We start from the raw sequence: 23,431 nt of genomic DNA, 5'->3' as shown, positions 1-23,431 counted from the left end.
GAAAATATATCTTTATATTTTAAACTGTATTAATTAATTTTTCACTTTGACTGTGATAACTTTTTTTGATTCATGACGATTTTATAGTTTTTATGTAGCCTACTTATAACTTGGGTTTTAATTAAGTGCTATAATATATATACAGTGTATGTACTGTATATATGTAAATCTATATATTAAAAAATAAAATTACACACACATTATTAAACATTGTCTTAAACTGAGAGATCTTCACTTGCTGTGTGACTGCTTTTATTTTGAAATAAAGTAAGGACCTTCTGGTGTATCGAAGGTTACGACAATAACTTAACCTCGTAAAAAGAAACTGATTATCATCAAGACACTAATATTGTAAGCAGAATTAATGTTTTTTTAAAGAAAAAAATATGGGGTTTTGAAAACAGGACTACATATTTAATTTGGAGAGCAGCAAGAGACTTTAAAACTGTGTTTGATGCTTTATTGTACCAATATATAAAAAGCATGTAACAGGAGAGTAGTAATTCCCTAGTTTCTGGAATATTCACCTTTTATTTCCTGCTAAGACTACAACACGTGGAATTACTCAGAAAATAATTGTCTGTATTAACCCCACTATTTTTGATATCTTTCAAGAATGAGTGACAACACAAAAGAGTGATGATTAAAATATTTATTATAAAAACAGACATCACATAAAAAGTTGCAAGACTCAGTCCAGACTGTTGCAGTACATTTAGGGGACAAAGAAGACGGTTTCTTTCAAATGAAGCCAGTAAACGAGGCAGACTGAGCTGTTCATCCTGGCCTTTACACGAGGCTCGAACTGAAAACACTACAGTCACATTTAATGGGGATTCCCACTTCAGAGCTGAGCTTTAGGTCACATGACAACCCCCCTTTGCCTTTTAAAAAGCAAAATACAAAGACAAGCAAGCACACAGAGGAAAACATGCAGAAAAAGAGCAACTTAATTACATGCAAACAAAAATAATTCAATGCAAAAACTCCACATTCAAAAAGTAAACTTAATATTTATATACAAGTTGGCTTAAGGGGTCTTCAAGGTTTCATGGTAAAGAGATAAATACAGCAGATTTGGCAACACCCTTCACAAGTAATGACCACTACTGTGAAAGAGAAGAAAAAAACATGCACACAACTTTTAACAATTCTAAACAAAACTCAGGAAATAATTTATAAGACACATCACTCAAATAGAAAAAAATGATCAAACAAAAACTGTTCCTGCAGCAGTAGCATCAACTTCATCTGCTTATTCTACAGACATGAGAGGTATTAGCACTCAAATACCGCACTTCACATCTTACACCATGAACACAACAAAAGACAGGCTGACCAAAGGGCTCTTCAGCTGGAAAATAACCATTAAATTTACAATGACTCAGCTGCATGTTTACTAGTAAACAAACTTCATATCCCACAAATCAACACGTCTCTCCCCTCCGGTTCACACTCCTGCAGAAACAACAAACTTGCATGTACAATGATCTTTAACCAAAAGAGGGAACCACTTTATCTCATCTGCAAGAAATTAAAAATGTTCCTATATGTGCAAACATCTTCTAAAGCTGTAATGTTATGATACGTGTGAGGGGGAAAAAGACATAACATTACAAGCAAATATTTTCTTGATATTTAAGGGGAAAAAAATGGAACATAAAATCCAGAAAACAAGTTTGAGAAAAGTGGTCCTAATAATACATCTTAAGATCATTTAATGGTGTTTCTATCCAATATTTTAGATTGTGAACACTGCACAGCTGCACTGATTCAAAATCCAACTTGCACCATGTCGCACACATTAAGGTCAAACTGTTACACCAACTGTTTACATTTTTGTATAAATATATATTTGATATTTCATTATATAGTCAGCACGTTGAGTGATTTATCTTTGTCCCTCAATCGCTTATTTTGGAAAAAATAATTGGCAGACATCAATTAAAGGCCAGCTTCAATTCTTGTCTCTTAAACACAAACATTTCTATACTTTAAACTTTTGCTTATTAATTGATGGGACACAAAAATAGAACCCAACTTGGGAAAGTTTAGACACAGTTTAAGACGCTTAATGAACAGTAACATTGACGGACAACATTTTAAGGGCATAAATATAAATTTCATCCATGCCATGTTTGTGGCTCTTAGCAACAGGACTTAGAGCAAAGAGCCTGGAACCTCGAGCAAATAGCTTAAGAGTGTGCAGCGGGTCAGTAGCAGCTCAGGTGATAGGTAAGAGCACACTAGTCAGGATCCACACCGACTGCAGGTTTAAAGCCGTAAATACATACAAGACAGATAAATATTAAAGGAGGACCGGTCCATGGCACTGTTTTCGGGCTGTTTGTATATTGCACTTTGTGTAGTAAAAAGTTAATCAGTACATTACTCAGAGTTCATCTCAGAAGGATTTCCTGAAGATGATCTGCGGTCCGTACTCCTCGTATTCTTCCTGACTGATCCATGCGGAGCTGAAGGTGGGCAGGTTGGCAAGCACTGCTCCTCCCCTCCACACTGAAAAGTGTCTGTCCTTCGGGCTGGTGACATGAACACTCTCCCCCGTGTCGGGGGGAACCAGTTATGAAGGTAGATATGTTGCAAAATGTAAGCGCTTGTAGAATGACATGTGAGAGCTTGTAGAATGACATGTGAGCGCTTGTAGAATGTGATGTGAGAGCTTGTAGAATGACATGTGAGAGCTTGTAAAATGACATGTGAGAGCTTGTAAAATGACATGTGAGAGCTTGTAGAATGTGATGTGAGAGCTTGTAGAATGACATGTGAGAGCTTGTAAAATGACATGTGAGAGCTTGTAGAATGTGATGTGAGAGCTTGTAGAATGACATGTGAGAGCTCTCACATCTCATTCTACAAGCTCTCACATTTTGCAACATATCTACCTTCATACTTTCTCTTCCTCTTCAGACTTTCATTGACCTCCATCACATCTTTTTCTCTACTTTTCAATTGGACATCGTACCTCTACTCTTTTTTTTCTCCACATTATCCTTTCCTTCCTGATGACCAACCATGGGCCAACCTCCTCACCTTGAAAGCACACCAGAAACCCCTGATATCTAAGATTCAGGACAAACTCGTGGCTCTTGATATCATTAAAAATGCTCCATGGCAGCACGAGGGATAAAGGCGTGCAGCATGCAGCGTGCAGCGTGCACGCTCGATGACTCCTAGTGCCACAGAGTCCACTTCAGCAAATCTGGATTATCTGAAATATATCGGGATATCATGATATGTGTGAATTTAATTCAGACGACAAGAGATCTTTGGCTACCTCCCCTAGGGGGTCCCAGGCCCCAGGTTGGATACCAATGCTTTAACCAATGCTACCAAGAGACAAGACGAGAAGGGTCAACGTGGGACGAGACGAGACGAGGTGAGAGGTGTAACCCCGCCTCTCGACCAATGATGCTCAGATCAGCTCCAGGCCCCGCAACCAAAAGTGGTATAAATGGATGGAGGTTCAGGTCAAAGTCAAAGTCAAAGTCAAAGTCAAAGTCAACTTTATTGTTAATTTCAAAATATGCCAGACATACAGTGGAATCGAAATTGTGTTTGTCTCCGTCCCGCGGTGCAATACAACCAAAATACGGTAAAATAAGATAAAATAAAATGAGGTAAAAATAAGATAAATAATATTTACAGTAATAAATTCTAAATTGTGCAAAATGGTAAATAAAATACAACTTTAAGAAAAAGTAAACTTGTGCAATATGTGCAATGTGCAGTAAACTGAGTGTACTTTTGAATAGTTAGCTTCAGAGTTATTAGTCCAGAGTTCTTGGTGGCAAACGGGAGGGGGTTTCAACGTCCAGTGTTCGTGGGGGCAGAGGGGAGGGAAGGAAGAGAGGGGAGAGAGTTAAGCTTCCTGACAGCTTGGTGGAAGAAGCTGTTTCCCAGTCTGGTGGAGCCGGCCCGCAGGCTGCGGTACCGTCTCCCCGATGGCAGGAGGCTGAAGAGGCTGTGTGAGGGGTGGGTGGGGTCACGCACAATGCTGGTTGCTTTGCGGGTGAGGCGGGTACCGTAGAGGTCCAGAAGAGAGGGGAGTGGGACACCGATAATCCGTTCAGCAGCCTTCACTGTGCGCTGCAGGGTCTTGCGGTTGGCAGCAGTGCAGCTCCCAAACCACACAGTGATGCAGCTGGTCAGGATGCTCTCGATGGTGCCTCTGTAGAAGGAGCACATGATGGTTGGGGGGGCTCGTGCTCTCTTCAGCTTGCGGAGGAAGTAAAGGCGCTGCTGGGACTCTTGGCCAGTGATGTGGTGTTGATTGTCCAGGAGAGATCCTCACTGATGTGAACCACCAGGAACTTGGTGTTGCTCACTCTCGCCACAGCAGCACCGTCGATGGTCAGTGGGGGTTTAGGAGTGGGGACTCTCCGGAAGTCGACAACAACCTCCTTGGTCTTGTCGACGTTCAGGAAGAGGTTGTTGTCTCTGCACCACGTGGCCAGTTGGCTGACCTCCATCCTGTAGTGCGTCTCATCGTTGTTGGAGATGAGACCAACCACTGTTGTGTCATCCGCAAATTTCAAAATGTGGTTGCTGCTGAAGGATGGAGCGCAGTCGTGGGTCAGCAGCGTGAAGAGCAGGGGGCTGAGCACAGAACCTTGGGGGGCCCCAGTGCTCATGACGGTGGTTTTTGATGTGCTGCCGCCGACCCGCACTGTCTGAGGCCTCTCGCTGAGGAAGTCCAGCAGCCAGTTGCACAGGGAGGTGCTGAGCCCCAGCTGGTCCAGTTTGCCGATCAGCTGCTGAGGGATGATGGTGTTGAATGATGAACTGAAGTCTATGAACAGCATTCTGACGTATGAGTTTTTGGTGTCCAGGTGGGTGAGGGCTGGGTGAAGAGCAGAACAGATAGCATCCTCTGTGGATCTGTTACCTCGGTATGCAAACTGGTAGGGGTCCAGGGTGGCGGGGAGGGTGGATTTGATGTGGGCCATGACTAACCTTTCAAAGCACTTCATGGCGATGGGGGTCAGTGCAATGGGTCGATAGTCATTGAAAGTGGATGGTGAGGGCTTCTTTGGAACAGGTATGATGGTGGTGGCTTTGAAGCACGACGGAACAACTGCCTGACTCAGAGAAGCGTTGAAAATGTCCGTGAAGACATCGTTGAGCTCCTCTGCACAGTCCTTCAGCACACGGCCAGGAATGTTGTCTGGACCTGCAGCCTTGCGGGTGTTGATCTTGGAGAAGGTTCTCTTCACGCTGGCTGCAGTCAGGCACAGGGTCTGGTCGTGGGGAGGGGGGGTGGTCTTCTGTGGGGGCATGCTGTTGTGTGCTTCAAACCCGGCAAAGAAGCTGTTGAGGTTGTTCAGCAGAGAGGTGTTGCTGTCACAGGTCTGTGGCACGGGTTTGTAGTCCGTGATGGTCTGGATACCACGCCACAGGCTCTGCGCGTCTCTGCTGTCCTTGAAGTGTCCGGTTATTTTTAGTGTGTAGCTGCGTTTGGCTTTCCTGATGCCACGGGACAGGTTGACCCTCGCTGTTCTCAGGCAGGCTGCGTCCCCAGCTCTGAAGGCGGTGTTCCTGGCCCTCAGTAGCCTGCGTACCTCTCCTGTCAGCCATGGCTTCTGGTTAGCCCGGGTGGTGATGGTTCTGGTGGTGGTGACATCAGCAATGCATTTGCTTATGTAGGAGGTAACAGTGTCAGAGTACTCCTCAATGTCTGTGTGGTTGTTGTAGGTGGCTGCCTGCTTAAACATCTCCCAGTCTGTGGTATCAAAGCAGTCTTGTAGTGCAGCAGAGGCCCCCACATACCTGCTTCAGAACTGGTTTGGTGACTTTAACCCTGGGTCTGTAAGCTGGCATTAGCATTACACTGATATGGTCAGAGTGGCCGATGTGGGGGAGGGGTGAAGCTTTGTAAGCACCTTTAACTGATGTGTAAATCATGTCCAGAATGTTACCTTCTCTTGTGGGAAAGGTCACGTGTTGGTGGAAGTGGGGTAAAACCGTCTTGAGATTTGCGTGGTTAAAATCCCCAGCGATGATGAAAAATCCGTCTGGGTGGGCTGTCTGTTGCTCACTGATGGCGTTGTAAAGTTCCCAAAGTGCGTCGATTCTATCAGCGTTGTTGGTGGTGGGGGGAATATACACAAAGACCAGCAAGGTAGCTGTTATCTCTCTCGGTTGATAGAAAGGACGGCACTTTATGATCATAAACTCTGCCAGCGGTGAACAGTGTTTACATACCACAGCAGCATCTCGACACCAAGCATCACTGATGTAAACACAGACTCCACCACCTTTCTTCTTTCCTCCTTTAATAAGGATTCTGTCCGAACGGTAGCATGTGAATTGTTCAAGCTGAACGGCGGAGTCTGGGATGCGTTCGTTCAGCCATGTCTCTGTGAAAATGTACGCGCAGCCGTCCCTCACGTCGCGGTGTGCAGCTCTCAGTAGCTCTATATGGTCCATTTTATTGTCCAGAGATCTTACATTTGCCAGTAGAAGAGTTGGAAGAGCGGACCTGGGTGGTATTTTAGCCAGTCTCGCTCTTATGCCTCCACGTTTACCTCGCTTTTGTTTCCGCTCGCACCGTTTACGTTTACGTCTCCTCTCCGGGGGGTAAACCGGCTCGAGAAGCAGTCCCAAAGTTTGAAGCTGTTGTCTCAGTGATTCGGGTAATAACTCCACAGAAAGGCTGTTACTGTTTAAGTCCAGTAAAAATCGACGGCTGTAATTGTGTTTTTCCGTAGTAAAACACGGAGAAAAGTCAAAAGAAAAGTTAGAAAAAGAAGAAAACACCGCTCTATCGGGAGAGAGAGGGGCCGCTGCGACTGGTCGCACCGCCAGTCAGTCAAAGATTGTTGTGTTATTATGTATCATACAGCAGCTGATGAAGAACCCGGTCGGGCTGGAAATAGCTTGAATTGTGTTTTTAATGTATATAGCAAATAAAAAAAGTATAATTTTGTGAATCTTTGTGCATCACATCCAGTATTTTTGTTCGACTCTGCATGTGTGTATATGTTGGCTGACTTTTTCTAAACTAATGCATTCACCCAAAGGTCTGACACTTGGACAGTAATCACTTTGTTTAGTGTTTAAGTTGTGTTAGGAAAGAAGACATGTTGGGTTCTCTGTGACGTTCTTCCTGGTGTTTGTCTTATCAAATATGTTAATCATGTAAAGAGGAAGGAAGTGTAGTGATTAAAAACACACTTCATATCTGTCGTCCGCTCACTGCCTGCAGAGGAGAGTCTTCTTTCAGACGTTACTCTTCTTCACATGTAAGTAGAATCATTCCTCAACATGTCTGCTAATGTTTGAGTGCTGCTGTGTTCTGATTATTCCACCTGCTAACATGTTTTATCTTCCTTAAAGTCACAACGAGAGATGAGAGGAGCAGCGATGAGTTTAATCAGAGCAGCGAGTTGGTTTATCATCGGCCTCCTCTCTGTGTCAGGTACGTCAAATCTACACTTTCATTCACTTCATTAAAAAAAGAGGAAATGTGTATGAAGGTAGACATGTTGCAAAATAGGAGAGCTTGTAGAATGTGAAGTGAGAGCTTGTAGAATGTGAAGTGAGAGCTTGTAGAATGTGAAGTGGGAGCTTGTAGAATGTGAAGTGAGAGCTTGTAAAATGTGAAGTGAGAGCTTGTAGAATGTGAAGTGGGAGCTTGTAGAATGTGAAGTGAGAGCTTGTAGAAAGTGAAGTGGGAGCTTGTAGAATGTGAAGTGGGAGCTTGTAGAATGTGAAGTGAGAGCTTGTAGAATGTGAAGTGAGAGCTTGTAGAATGTGAAGTGGGAGCTTGTAGAATGTGAAGTGAGAGCTTGTAGAATGTGAAGTGAGAGCTTGTAGAATGTGAAGTGAGAGCTTGTAGAAAGTGAAGTGGGAGCTTGTAGAATGTGAAGTGAGAGCTTGTAGAATGTGAAGTGAGAGCTTGTAGAATGTGAAGTGAGCTTGTAGAATGTGATGTGAGTTTGTAGAATGTAATGTGAGCTTGTAGAATGTGATGTGAGCTTGTAGAATGTGATGTGAGCTTGTAAAATGTGATGTGAGAGCTTGTAGAATGTGATGTGTGCAAAACAAATTTGTACTTGCAGAAATGCCCCCCTCCCCCTCCTTCCTCCCCTCGCTGTGTGTCTGCGTGTGGGGGGAATTGGCCAATCAGAAGTAAGTTCCCAGTGAATGCAGTTTATATATTCACCACAATCACAAACTACAAGATAGTACAACACTTGCATTAACAGTATAAACACTATAACGACTTACTTTTAAGAAGAAACGATATAATTCGCAAGGGATTGTGGGATAGGTAGTCCCTTGACTCAGGACAAAAGTTATGTACACAGTCTTGTATCTTTGCCTTTTTCTCCATTTTTCGATGCCGTTTTGGCGCCGAATTAAATGTACTATAGTCAGGAGTATTGGGGTGGCTGGTTGTCTTGGTTTCAGTCACCAATCTCTTGATATAAGAATTTTGTGAAAAATCAATGGAGGATTTGAATGGGGAAATTTACTTCTGATTGGCCAATTCCCCCCACACGCAGACACACAGCGAGGGGAGGAGGGAGGGAGGGGGAGGGGGCATTGCTACAAGTACAAATTTGTTTTGCTACAGACGCCTCGCAAAATGTGTTGCAAAACATTTTTACATACGAGTTCACTGTTTTTCCCTTAAAGCTCAAATCACATTCTACAAACTCTCACATCTCATTCTACAAACTCTCACATCTCATTCTACAAACTCTCACATCACATTCTACAAGCTCTCACATCACATTCTACAAGCTCTCACATCTCATTCTACAAGCTCTCACATCACATTCTACAAACTCTCACATCACATTCTACAAGCTCTCACATCTCATTCTACAAGCTCTCACATCACATTCTACAAACTCTCACATCTCATTCTACAAGCTCTCACATCACATTCTACAAACTCTCACATCTCATTCTACAAGCTCTCACATCACATTCTACAAACTCTCACATCTCATTCTACAAGCTCTCACATCACATTCTACAAACTCTCCTATTTTGCAACATATCTACCTTCATAAAATGTGGGACTGATTAATACAGACTGAAGGTGATCTGTGTGAAAAGTGGATCAGGTACAGGTGACTGTATTTGTACCTGTAGGTAAATCTGGTTGCAGGGAGAGTCACATAAACTTAATAACGCACGGACAAAACATAGAACAGGAAGTGCAAATGCTCGGTACACGGGTAGAAGTGCAGAAGTGCATAAATGTGTAGGTTCCAATCGAACTCATGATGGACAAGTTGATCTGTAAGAGGGTCTGCTGTGGCTCAGTGGTAGAATCGGTCGTTTCCTAACTGGAAAGTCGAGGGCGTATGAGTGTGTATGAATGGATGAGTTAAAACTGACGGACTCTTTACACAGCGGCCTCTACCATCAGCGTGTGAATGTGTATGAATGGATGAGTTAATACTGACGGACTCTTTACTCAGCGGCCTCTACCATCAGTGTGTGAATGTGTATGAATGGATGAGTTAATACTAACGGACTCTTTACTCAGCGGCCTCTACCATCAGCGTGTGAATGTGTATGAATGGATGAGTTAATACTGACGGACTCTTTACTCAGCTGCCTCTACCATCAGCGTGTGAATTTGTATGAATGGATGAGTTAATACTGATGGACTCTTTACTCAGCGGCCTCTACCATTAGCGTGTGAATGTGTATGAATGGATGAGTTAATACTGACGGACTCTTTACTCAGCGGCCTCTACCATCAGCGTGTGAATGTGTATGAATGGATGAGTTAATACTGACGGACTCTTTACTCAGCAGCCTCTACCATCAGTGTGTGAATTTGTATGAATGGATGAGTTAATACTGATGGACTCTTTACTCAGCGGCCTCTACCATTAGCGTGTGAATGTGTATGAATGGATGAGTTAATACTGACGGACTCATTACTCAGCGGCCTCTACCATCAGCGTGTGAATGTGTATGAATGGATGAATTAATACTGACGGACTCTTTACTCAGCAGCCTCTACCAACAGCATGTGAATGGATGAGTTAATACTGACGGACTCTTTACTCAGCAGCCTCTACCATCAGTGTGTGAATGGATGAATTAATACTGACGGACTTTTTACTCAGCAGCCTCTACCATCAGCGTGAGTGTGTATGAATGGATGAGTTAATACTGACGGACTCTTTACTCAGCAGCCTCTACCATCAGCGTGTGAATGTGTATGAATGGATGAGTTAATACTGACAGACTCTTTACTCAGCGGCCTCTACCATCAACGTGTGAATGTGTATGAATGGATGAGTTAATACTGACGGACTGTTTACTCAGCGGCCTCTAACATCAGCGTGTGAATGTTTATGAATGGATGAGTTAATACTGATGGACTCTTTACTCAGCGGCCTCTACCATCAGCGTGTGAATGTGTATGAATGGATGAGTTAATACTGACGGACTCTTTACTCAGCGGCCTCTACCATCAGCGTGTGAATGTGTATGAATGGATGAGTTAGTACTGACGGACTCTTTACTCAGCGGCCTCTACCATCAGCGTGTGAATGTTTATGAATGGATGAGTTAATACTGACGGACTCTTTACTCAGCGGCCTCTACCATCAGCGTGTGAATGTGTATGAATGGATGAGTTAATACTGACGGACTCTTTACTCAGCGGCCTCTACCATCAGCGTGTGAATGTGTATGAATGGATGAGTTAATACTGACGGACTCTTTACTCAGCGGCCTCTACCATCAGCTTGTGAATGAGTATGAATGGATGAGTTAGTACTGACGGACTCTTTACTCAGCGGCCTCTACCATCAGTGTGTGAATGTGTATGAATGGATGAGTTAATACTGACGGACTCTTTACTCAGCAGCCTCTACCAACAGCATGTGAATGGATGAGTTAATACTGACGGACTCTTTACTCAGCAGCCTCTACCATCAGTGTGTGAATGGATGAATTAATACTGACGGACTTTTTACTCAGCAGCCTCTACCATCAGCGTGAGTGTGTATGAATGGATGAGTTAATACTGACGGACTCTTTACTCAGCAGCCTCTACCATCAGCGTGTGAATGTGTATGAATGGATGAGTTAATACTGACAGACTCTTTACTCAGCGGCCTCTACCATCAACGTGTGAATGTGTATGAATGGATGAGTTAATACTGACGGACTGTTTACTCAGCGGCCTCTAACATCAGCGTGTGAATGTGTATGAATGGATGAGTTAATACTGACGGACTCTTTACTCAGCGGCCTCTACCATCAGCATGTGAATGTGTATGAATGGATGAGTTAATACTGACGGACTCTCTACTCAGCGGCCTCTACCATCAGCGTGTGAATGTGTATGAATGGATGAGTTAGTACTGACGGACTCTTTACTCAGCGGCCTCTACCATCAGCGTGTGAATGTTTATGAATGGATGAGTTAATACTGACGGACTCTTTACTCAGCGGCCTCTACCATCAGCGTGTGAATGTGTATGAATGGATGAGTTAATACTGACGGACTCTTTACTCAGCGGCCTCTACCATCAGCGTGTGAATGTGTATGAATGGATGAGTTAATACTGACGGACTCTTTACTCAGCGGCCTCTACCATCAGCTTGTGAATGTGTATGAATGGATGAGTTAGTACTGACGGACTCTTTACTCAGCGGCCTCTACCATCAGTGTGTGAATGTGTATGAATGGATGAGTTAATACTGACGGACTCTTTACTCAGCAGCCTCTACCATCAGCGTGTGAATGGATGAGTTAATACTGACGGACTCTTTACTTAGCAGCCTCTACCAACAGTGTGTGAATGGATGAGTTAATACTGACGGACTTTTTACTCAGCAGCCTCTACCATCAGCGTGAGTGTGTATGAATGGATGAGTTAATACTGACGGACTCTTTACTCAGCGGCCTCTACCATCAGTGTGTGAATGTGTATGAATGGATGAGTTAATACTGATGGACTCTTTACTCAGCAGCCTCTACCATCAGTGTGTGAACGTGGAGGTGTGACCTGCGGTGTAAAAGAGCTTTGAGTCTTTTTGGACTTGGGTTGGGAAACGGAGGGTCGCTGGTTCAAGTTCTGGTGCAGAGCAAGTCTGATAATTGGTCTAGTAGTGTGAGAGGTGCCAGTACACTTCCTGAGCACTGCCGATGTGCCCCTCCCCCCCCAACTCCCCCCCAACTCACTCTGACATCTCTCCATCAGTGCATGACCACAGTATCCTGTTTGTGCATGTGTGTGTGTGTGTGTGTTTCAGTAGAGCATAAAAATGTAATTTTGCCTCGCTGGATTAATAAAGTATATCTTCTTCTAAAAGTTACAGAGTCTAAACAATTAAAATAGAAAATAAATTAACCATTTAGAAGCATGACATCAGCTTCCCCAGTCTGCTGTCTCGCTGACTTCTTCTGCTCTATAATGGTTGCAGGGACAAAGCTGCTCCTTACACGCTTTGTAGTGTTATAGTCCAGACCACATGAACCGACACCAGAGTGCTCAGAGACAAGACCAAGACAAAGACCAAGGCAGGGTGAGACCGAGACAAGACAAAGACCAAGACCATAAATATCACTGACAAATCCTCATCTTGAGTGCACGGGGCGTGTACCTCACTTAAAAGAGGCATTTTCCTTCTAATCTCAGTGATGAGACAATCAATTAAGACACCCCCCCCCCACACACACACACCCCCCCACACGGCCATTTTGGACACCCCTCGGTTTGTCAGATATGAGAGCAGTTATCAGGTCAAACCAACAGGTGTTGCAGTGATGGAAGTGTAACACAGGGAAGGTTGCGGTCGTAACCGGGGGATAAAAATCTAACTATAAATGAATTGAAGTTATTTGTTCTTTTAAAAAGAGGAAGTTTTCCTTCTGATCTCAGTGATGACGTGGAGAAATAGCCGATCAGTGGTGGTCTTGAACGGTCTTTATTTGAAATCCTGAGTCCGCCCAGTCTGAGACCGAGACCTTCAAAAAGTGGTCCTGAGACCAAGACTGATTTGGAGTACTACAACACTAGTGCTTAGTTCTGCACTTTGTGTTTCAGGATCCCTGTTACTCTCAGAAATACTACAAACACTGTCTCGTATTCTGTGATGTGACGTCTCCACACATGAAGTTGTTTTCTGACTTTAGTTTGAATCATCCGTTTTCACGTCTAACAGGAAGTTCACCTCTTTTTCTTGACATATACCAAAGCACAAGTCTGCTTATCACTCTTAGATATCACAAATTAAAATGTGTTTTATTATTCATGCATGCTCTCAGACTTTACCCCTGCAGTATTTCTTCTAAAGCAGAGTTTGTTCTCAGATTCTCTCTAATACAGTTTCTATCTCCTGATAGTTTTTGTGGGTGGAAACTTGTCTCACAGTGAATATCTTCCACCATCACACATCCACACCAAATCCTGCTACTTCCTTCTTCAAAGTGTCAGATCTTATCCAAGCAGCATCCTCTGGTGTTGACGAATGAAGCTGATGCAAAATAACAACCTGCAGTTCCTCGAGTGTCCACTAGAGGCTGGCTGCAGAAGCACATGAAGTCACATACACAACCATACTAAAAAAGCCTGTTTACATTTTTGAGTCTTTAAAGTGATTACAGTTGGATAGAATCGTGATCAGATGATTTTTAGACGTTGATGTTACACCCCTGAATAAGGAGAGAAATAATCACGAGAGTGATTCAGTTGTGTTTCCTCATCAAGAGCGTTTAGTGTAATGAGGAAAACGCTGCGATTTCTCCTGGTATGTGGGCGGAGACAAAAGCAATCGCTCCAAGATAATCTAACTCAGACAAGTCAGTAGATCACAGATACACATCAACAAATCTTACTTTTAACAATAAAAAATGAACTAAATCATGTATATTAAACAGTTTACCATCTTTAACCTTTCATTTTAACGTAAGACTGATATGTAAGCATTTTAACTTATTTATACTTTTTAATCACTCTATATACCTTCTTGTGACTATGCAATGTTTTTATCCACAATCAATTATTTAACCCTGTAGCAGATCATGAACTCTGTGTTTTATTCTTAACTGTAAGTGCATTCCTTTTTAATGTATCATGTTGAGATATGTTGAGGTTTTTATTTTTTCTTCTGAAAGTTATGAATGTTGATGGTTGTTCCTGATGTGCTCTGTGTTTCAGCGGGTTATGTTCAGGATCTCTGGGATGTGACGTACTCTCATGAGGAGATCTGTGCCCATAAAGGATCGACTGTGGAGATGAGCTGCACCTTCACATACCCAGAGGGAATAAACGAGGACGTTAACACACTTCAGGAAACATTTTGGTCTGCTGATGATCCTGAATATAAAGTAGATGTTAAAGAAGACTCCAAGTATTCAGGCCGTGTGCAGAATACCTGTGTGGGGAACAACTGTACTCTGAGAATCACAGACGTGAGAAAGACAGACATGACTTACTACAAGTTCATATTGAAAACAAACATCAGCAGATATTTAAGTAGATCTCGGGTCTACCTGACTGTCACAGGTAATATTTCACACTTTATTCTCTGAGCTCACAGTTTATAATACGCTGTATATTAATGTATTTACTACATGTTTGTGTGCTGATATTTCTACACAGGTTCAGATCTCCAGGTGGAGGTGAGAAGACGTCACGCTGTACTCCTCTTTACATGTTACAACAAATGTCCTGATGAAACCTCCTTCATCTGGTTCAAGAATGGAGAGGAAATCAAAGATGAAACATCAGATCGTTATTCACCAGAGCAGGTTCTTCAGACAGACAGTTATTCCTGTGCTGTACGAGGACATGAGAAGTTCCCGTCTCCTCCAGTGTGTGAGTTTATTTACAGTCTTCACTGATTCACACCATCACACAGAGCCTTTAAAGGTCCAATCAGTGAGATGTGTAGAGAGTGAGATGATAAAGGTATCTTACTATCTGATCATTAAGGAAACATGTTGAAGTGCTGGCTTCTCTGACAACAATGCAGCAGTCAGTATGTCCTCCTTCTAACTTTAGATTCTGCTCCTGAATGCTCTGGATTTGTTTGGACCAGAGAAGGTAGGCGCTTTTAAGACACCCCCTGCCACACAGCTGTTTTGGACGCCCCTCGGTTTGTCAGATATGAGAGCAGTTATCAGGTCAAACCAACAGGTGTTGCAGTGATGGAAGTGTAACACAGGGAAGGTTGCGGTCGTAACCGGGGGATAAAAATCTAACTATAAATGAATTGAAGTTATTTGTTCTTTTAAAAAGAGGAAGTTTTCCTTCTGATCTCAGTGATGACGTGGAGAAATAACCGATCAGTGGTGGTCTTGAACGGTCTTTATTTGAAATCCTGAGTCCGCCCAGTCTGAGACCGAGACCTTCAAAAAGTGGTCCTGAGACCAAGACTGATTTGGAGTACTACAACACTAGTGCTTAGCTCTGCACTTTGTGTTTCAGGATCCCTGTTACTCTCAGAAATACTACAAACACTGTCTCGTATTCTGTGATGTGACGTCTCCACACATGAAGTCGTTTTCTGACTTTAGTTTGAATCATCCGTTTTCACGTCTAACAGGAAGTTCACCTCTTTTTCTTGACATATACCAAAGCACAAGTCTGCTTATCACTCTTAGATACCACAAATTAAAATGTGTTTTATTATTCATGCATGCTCTCAGACTTTACCCCTGCAGTATTTCTTCTAAAGCAGAGTTTGTTCTCAGATTCTCTCTAATACAGTTTCTATCTCCTGATAGTTTTTGTGGGTGGAAACTTGTCTCACAGTGAATATCTTCCACCATCACACATCCACACCAAACCCTGCTACTTCCTTCTTCAAAGTGTCAGATCTTATCCAAGCAGCATCCTCTGGTGTTGACGAATGAAGCTGATGCAAAATAACAACCTGCAGTTCCTCGAGTGTCCACTAGAGGCTGGCTGCAGAAGCACATGAAGTCACATACACAACCATACTAAAAAAGCCTGTTTACATTTTTGAGTCTTTAAAGTGATTACAGCTGGATAGAATCGTGATCAGATGATTTTTAGACGTTGAGATATGTTGAGGTTTTTATTTTTTCTTCTGAAAGTTATGAATGTTGATGGTTGTTCCTGATGTGCTCTGTGTTTCAGCGGGTTATGTTCAGGATTTCTGGGATGTGACGTACTCTCATGAGAAGATCTGTGCCCCTAAAGGATCGACTGTGGAGATGAGCTGCACCTTCACATACCCAGAGGGAATAAACGAGGAAGTTAACACACTTCAGGAAACATTTTGGTCTGCTGAATATGAAGTAGCTGTTAAAGAAGACTCCAAGTATTCAGGCCGTGTGCAGAATACCTGTGTGGGGAACAACTGTACTCTGAGAATCACAGACGTGAGAAAGACAGACACGACTGAATACAGGTTCATATTGAAAACAAACATCAGCAGATATTTAAGTAGATCTCGGGTCTACCTGACTGTCTCAGGTAATATTTCACACTTTATTCTCTGAGCTCACAGTTTATAATATGCTGTATATTAATGTATTTACTACATGTTTGTGTGCTGATATTTCTACACATGTTCAGATCTCCAGGTGCTGGTGAGCAGACATCAGGCTGTACTCCTCTTTATATGTTTCAACAGATGTCCTCCTGAAACCTCCTTCATCTGGTTCAAGAATGGAGAGGAAATCAAAGATGAAACATCATCTTATTATTCACCAGAGCAGGTTCTTCAGACAGACAGTTATTCCTGTGCTGTACGAGGACATGAGAAGTTCCCGTCTCCTCCAGTGTGTGAGTTTATTTACAGTCTTCACTGATTCTGTCAGGAAAACAGGAAAGTGGGACACAGATGTGGACCCAGGGGTGCCTTAAAGTTATCCAAGAAGGATAACCACAAAAATCGCAAGCGATAGATTGGAGGGGGGGGGGGGGGGGGGGGGGGGGTAGGGAACAATGAAAATAGTATAGAGCCAAAACACTCCTCTAACTAATGCACTGAAAATGATCAACTAAACCACTACTGGCAAGCAGCTGACTCGAAACTAAATTGTCCGGGAGACCTGGAAACAATTCACGAAAGTAAAGGCTGCCAGGGAGGCCTTAAAACTCAACACAAAAGGCTGGGGTATATCAACGACCCAGCACCCCAAGTTATTTTGGCAATAGACACAAATACACAGAAAGTTATTAGTTTGTGTTTATGAACACACCGACAACAAGAGACAACACAGGGAGAACCTCTCACTACCTCTGAAGGTGAGATAATGAGTCAGCACAGAGCACTGAATTCCAGGAGTATATATAAGCTCCCCACACCTGGTTTTAATCAAGGCCAATCAGCCACAAACACACCTGACTCTGCACTTAGGTGATTCATTCACCAACCCCAGCGAGAAGCCAGAGAGTGTGTCCTTACAGATTCACACCATCACACGGAGCCTTTAAAGGTCCAGTCAGTGAGATGTGTAGAGAGTGAGATGATAAAGGTATCTTACTATCTGATCATTAAGGAAACATGTTGAAGTGCTGGCTTCTCTGACAACAATGCAGCAGCCAGTATGTCCTCCTTCTAACTTTAGATTGTCCTCCTGAACGCTCTGGATTTGTTTGGACCAGAGAAGGTAGGCGCTTTTAAGACACCCCCTGCCACACAGCTGTTTTGGACGCCCCTCGGTTTGTCAGATATGAGAGCAGTTATCAGGTCAAACCAACAGGTGTTGCAGTGATGGAAGTGTAACACAGGGAAGGTTGCGGTCGTAACCGGGGGATAAAAATCTAACTATAAATGAATTGAAGTTATTTGTTCTTTTAAAAAGAGGAAGTTTTCCTTCTGATCTCAGTGATGACGTGGAGAAATAGCCGATCAGTGGTGGTCTTGAACGGTCTTTATTTGAAATCCTGAGTCCGCCCAGTCTGAGACCGAGACCTTCAAAAAGTGTTCCTGAGACCAAGACTGATTTGGAGTACTACAACACTAGTGCTTAGTTCTGCACTTTGTGTTTCAGGATCCCTGTTACTCTCAGAAATACTACAAACACTGTCTCGTATTCTGTGATGTGACGTCTCCACACATGAAGTTGTTTTCTGACTTTAGTTTGAATCATCCGTTTTCACGTCTAACAGGAAGTTCACCTCTTTTTCTTGACATATACCAAAGCACAAGTCTGCTTATCACTCTTAGATATCACAAATTAAAATGTGTTTTATTATTCATGCATGCTCTCAGACTTTACCCCTGCAGTATTTCTTCTAAAGCAGAGTTTGTTCTCAGATTCTCTCTAATACAGTGAAACACTGATCATTAAATACAATGATATGAAGCTAATTCTACCTACCAACCAAGCAGCGACATGTGACACTCTGGACACTCTGTTGTTTTCACGACAAGTTTACACCCCCAAATCGCCTACATTCACACCCACTTCCCTCTGGCTAGTCGCTCACCCATCGCGCCTCATTCAATTCTCCCCTGTATTTCATTCACTCGGGCTGAGCAGTACAGAGGGCAGCAGGAGAGGAGAGCTGAGAGTGACAGAGAGATCGTAGAAAAAAACACGCTAAAAAGCACGTTCGAAAATCAGCAAGGCAGTTAATCCCTTGTCTCATTTTCCACCGTCATCAACAACTCCGATCACCCTGATCTCCATTACCCTCACGGATAGTTCGCCTTCACTCTTCACCTGTCATCCAAATGATCACAGAAAAGTTTTACAATAATTTCAGAGATTCTCTCAAACATGTGAAATGGAAAAATATTACTTTTATCAAGAAAAACGAACATATTTTATAGTATTTTAGCGGAGCTCATTTACACATAAACTTACCACGGGGACAGCATAGTGCAGACTGGCAAAGATACACGGGCTGCACCGCTCAAGTCTGCAGGGGCACCAGCAGAGGGCGCTCATGTTACACAGAGTCCCAGTGGATACTCATTAGAATGAATTATAAACAGTATTTAAACAATAGAAATAGTCAAATAAAGACATTCTATGCCAAGTGATGGCAAGTGGAATCATTAACTCCGTTACACAAACACGGAAGTCGGTCACGTCCCTCAACACAGCAGCCAAAACCAGCACTGGATTCCGGACTGACTGGACTGGACTGACCTTTTCGACAGACTGACTGACGTGTGTAGCATACAGCTAAAACTGACTTCTTTATTTCGCCGAAAGGTAGATATTATTTTGTTTGTTTTCATAAACTGAACTGAAGATCTTTTCCACATTTTTTGTTGGAACTGAGTAAAAACCTGAAGTGGAATTTTGAGTTGGACTGTTTCTTTTTTACTTTGTGAGGACTGAGGGATTGTGGGATATTGAGTATTTGTTATTTTTGTGTGGGTTGAGTGTTTGAGTTTATATTGTTGTTCACGGAGTTCATTAATATAATACTATTTTGCTTTGAATTAGGCCTACATTGGTTGTGGAGTTTCTATTTGTGGGGTTTTATCATTTAATGTAAGGGTGTACACTTTTTGTTTACAATCCTTGTGTAACTTTTTGGTTCAAATAATCCAAACAAAAAACTCAACTAAAACTTAAAACGACAAAAAACAACTGACTTATCTTAAATGCCAGGAGAGAGACATGACTGGCACCCCTAAAACAAAATATTAAAGGATCATCACATATCAACGTCAAACTGTAACAAACATCACGTGTGCAAACATGAAGCAGATACTGAAGTGTAAAATCCTGCAGTTCCTCGAGTGTCCACTAGAGGCTGGCTGCAGAAGCACATGAAGTCACATACACACCAATTCTAAAAAAGCCTGTTTACATTTTTGAGTCTTTAAAGTGATTACAGTTGGATAGAATCGTGATCAGATGATTTTTAGACATTGAGATATGTTGAGGTTTTTATTTTTTCTTCTGAAAGTTATGAATGTTGATGGTTGTTCCTGATGTGCTCTGTGTTTCAGCGGGTTATGTTCAGGATCTCTGGGATGTGACGTACTCTCCTGAGTTGATCTGTGCCCCTAAAGGATCGACTGTGGAGATGAGCTGCACCTTCACATACCCAGAGGGAATAAACGAGGAAGTTAACACACTTCAGGAAACATTTTGGTCTGCTGATTATCCTGAATATAAAGTAGATGTTAAAGAAGACTCCACGTATTCAGGCCGTGTGCAGAATACCTGTGTGGGGAACAACTGTACTCTGAGAATCACAGACGTGAGAGAGACAGACATGAGAGAGACAGACAAGACTGAATACAGGTTCATATTGAAAACAAACATCATCAGATATTTAAGTAGATCTCGGGTCTACCTGACTGTCACAGGTAATATTTCACACTTTATTCTCTGAGCTCACAGTTTATAATATGCTGTATATTAATGTATTTACTACATGTTTGTGTGCTGATATTTCTACACAGGTTCAGATCTCCAGGTGATGGTGAGCAGACATGAGGCTGTACTCCTCTTTACATGTTTCAACAGATGTCCTGATGAAACCTCCTTCATCTGGTTCAAGAATGGAGAGGAAATCAAAGATGAAACATCAGATCGTTATTCACCAGAGCAGGTTCTTCAGACAGACAGTTATTCCTGTGCTCTACGAGGACATGAGAAGTTCCCGTCTCCTCCAGTGTGTGAGTTTATTTACAGTCTTCACTGATTCACACCATCACACCATCACACAGAGCCTTTAAAGGTCCAATCAGTGAGATGTGTAGAGAGTGAGATGATAAAGGTATCTTACTATCTGATCATTAAGGAAACATGTTGAAGTGCTGGCTTCTCTGACAACAATGCAGCAGCCAGTATGTCCTCCTTCTAACTTTAGATTCTGCTCCTGAATGCTCTGGATTTGTTTGGACCAGAGAAGGTAGGCGCTTTTAAGACACCCCCTGCCACACGGCCGTTTTGGACGCCCCTCGGTTTGTCAGATATGAGAGCAGTTATCAGGTCAAACCAACAGGTGTTGCAGTGATGGAAGTGTAACACAGGGAAGGTTGCGGTCGTAACCGGGGGATAAAAATCTAACTATAAATGAATTGAAGTTATTTGTTCTTTTAAAAAGAGGAAGTTTTCCTTCTGATCTCAGTGATGACGTGGAGAAATAGCCGATCAGTGGTGGTCTTGAACGGTCTTTATTTGAAATCCTGAGTCCGCCCAGTCTGAGACCGAGACCTTCAAAAAGTGGTCCTGAGACCAAGACTGATTTGGAGTACTACAACACTAGTGCTTAGTTCTGCACTTTGTGTTTCAGGATCCCTGTTACTCTCAGAAATACTACAAACACTGTCTCGTATTCTGTGATGTGACGTCTCCACACATGAAGTCGTTTTCTGACTTTAGTTTGAATCATCCGTTTTCACGTCTAACAGGAAGTTCACCTCTTTTTCTTGACATATACCAAAGCACAAGTCTGCTTATCACTCTTAGATACCACAAATTAAAATGTGTTTTATTATTCATGCATGCTCTCAGACTTTACCCCTGCAGTATTTCTTCTAAAGCAGAGTTTGTTCTCAGATTCTCTCTAATACAGTTTCTATCTCCTGATAGTTTTTGTGGGTGGAAACTTGTCTCACAGTGAATATCTTCCACCATCACACATCCACACCAAACCCTGCTACTTCCTTCTTCAAAGTGTCAGATCTTATCCAAGCAGCATCCTCTGGTGTTGACGAATGAAGCTGATGCAAAACAACAACCTGCAGTTCCTCGAGTGTCCACTAGAGGCTGGCTGCAGAAGCACATGAAGTCACATACACACCAATTCTAAAAAAGCCTGTTTACATTTTTGAGTCTTTAAAGTGATTACAGTTGGATAGAATCGTGATCAGATGATTTTTAGACGTTGAGATATGTTGAGGTTTTTATTTTTTCTTCTGAAAGTTATGAATGTTGATGGTTGTTCCTGATGTGCTCTGTGTTTCAGCGGGTTATGTTCAGGATCTCTGGGATGTGACGTACTCTCATGAGGAGATCTGTGCCCATAAAGGATCGACTGTGGAGATGAGCTGCACCTTCACATACCCAGAGGGAATAAACGAGGAAGTTAACACACTTCAGGAAACATTTTGGTCTACTGATTATCCTGAATATAAAGTAGATGTTAAAGAAGACTCCAAGTATTCAGGCCGTGTGCAGAATACCTGTGTGGGGAACACCTGTACTCTGAGAATCACAGACGTGAGAGAGACAGACATGACTTACTACAAGTTCATATTGAAAACAAACATCAGCAGATATTTAAGTAGATCTCGGGTCTACCTGACTGTCACAGGTAATATTTCACACTTTATTCTCTGAGCTCACAGTTTATAATATGCTGTATATTAATGTATTTACTACATGTTTGTGTGCTGATATTTCTACACAGGTTCAGATCTCCAGGTGGAGGTGAGCAGACATCAGGCTGTACTCCTCTTTATATGTTCCAACGGATGTCCTCCTGAAACCTCCTTCATCTGGTTCAAGAATGGAGAGGAAATCAAAGATGAAACATCAGATCGTTATTCACCAGAGCAGGTTCTTCAGACAGACAGTTATTCCTGTGCTGTACGAGGACATGAGAAGTTCCCGTCTCCTCCAGTGTGTGAGTTTATTTACAGTCTTCACTGATTGACACCATCACACGGAACCTTTAAAGGTCCAATCAGTGAGATGTGTAGAGAGTGAGATGATAAAGGTATCTTACTATCTGATCATTAAGGAAACATGTTGAAGTGCTGGCTTCTCTGACAACAATGCAGCAGCCAGTATGTCAGTGATGATCAAATGGCGGCCCACGGGATGTGGCCCGTTTTATCAAAAAGTCATAAAAACTATGCTGTGAGTATTCAGCGTGTTTGATGTAGCTGCAGCTACTTCTCCCTGCTCCTCTCTCTGCTGTCATGACTGTCAGCATCGCAGGGCACGCTGAGACACACCAACATACATTTCAGTGCAAACACACACACACTGCAGCGCCAGCCACCACGCGCCCCTGTTTACTTTTAGTGCTACAGCACAAAGTTGAACCGTGATCCGTACGGACCGAACACACGTGATCCGCTCAAACGGTCGGTTCGACTAACTTAACGATAGCAACGTCATCTCACAGCCTGCTGTAGTCTCAGTTAGGGCTGCACGATATTGAGAAAAATGACATTGCAATATTTTTGTTTCCTGCGATATATGTTGCGATATTTTAAGTTAACTGCTTCACTCTGTTCAGCTGAATTCTCCCTGACTCTCCCTGAAATGATGATTACAGACTCTCACCTGTCTGCCTCCGGGAACGCTATTTGCATTTGAAAAGAGTCTTAATCATGTTGATATCCGTTAATTATCGATATTGATCTATAATAGTTCCTGCAAGTGATTCTTCTCACATCAGGTCAGACTTTTTAATAACGTGCTCATGCAGAGACAGAGAGAGAGACAGAGAGACAGAGAGAGAGAGACAGAGAGAGACAGAGAGACAGAGAGAGGACAGAGAGAGAGAGAGAGAGA

The 23,431-nt window shown here is 42.7% G+C and overlaps 1 pseudogene; it reads right to left on the bottom strand.

The window, feature by feature from the left end:
• LOC132975123 (tubulin beta-1 chain-like) overlaps window positions 1–23,431 on the bottom strand; it is a 543,950-nt pseudogene that overhangs the window by 3,723 nt on the left and 516,796 nt on the right.

The sequence above is a fragment of the Labrus mixtus genome, chromosome 6 (genome assembly GCF_963584025.1).
Source record: "Labrus mixtus chromosome 6, fLabMix1.1, whole genome shotgun sequence".
NCBI lineage: Eukaryota > Metazoa > Chordata > Actinopteri > Labriformes > Labridae > Labrus > Labrus mixtus.
This window is presented reverse-complemented; position numbering and strand designations above follow the sequence as displayed.